The sequence below is a fragment of the Pteropus alecto genome, unplaced genomic scaffold, assembly GCF_000325575.1.
Source record: "Pteropus alecto unplaced genomic scaffold, ASM32557v1 scaffold134, whole genome shotgun sequence".
Lineage (NCBI taxonomy): Eukaryota > Metazoa > Chordata > Mammalia > Chiroptera > Pteropodidae > Pteropus > Pteropus alecto.
In genome coordinates, this window is record NW_006436283.1 from 2,066,784 (window position 1) to 2,067,078 (window position 295).

Genomic DNA, 295 nt, shown 5'->3' on the forward strand with positions numbered 1-295 from the left:
CTTACAGCGCACCGATCCTAGCGGAGGAGATCCGACGGCGAACGGTCCTGCCCCAGCGCTTTGGGGGCTCGGACTCTGACTTCTTCTCCCCGGAAAGTCCTCCAGGCCCCGAGGAGGCCTTGGACCCGGCTGCTGTCCTCCGAGACCGGGGCCAGCAGTGCTTGTTGGGGCTCCAACGGCGGCCCTCGAGCCTCGGGCGCCTGGAGACGGAGAAAGAGGCTGTGGCCTGGGGCTGCGGCTGCCCTCCAGAGACTTCGGAAACAAGGCTGCTGGGGGCTGCTCGGAGCGGCCGGGT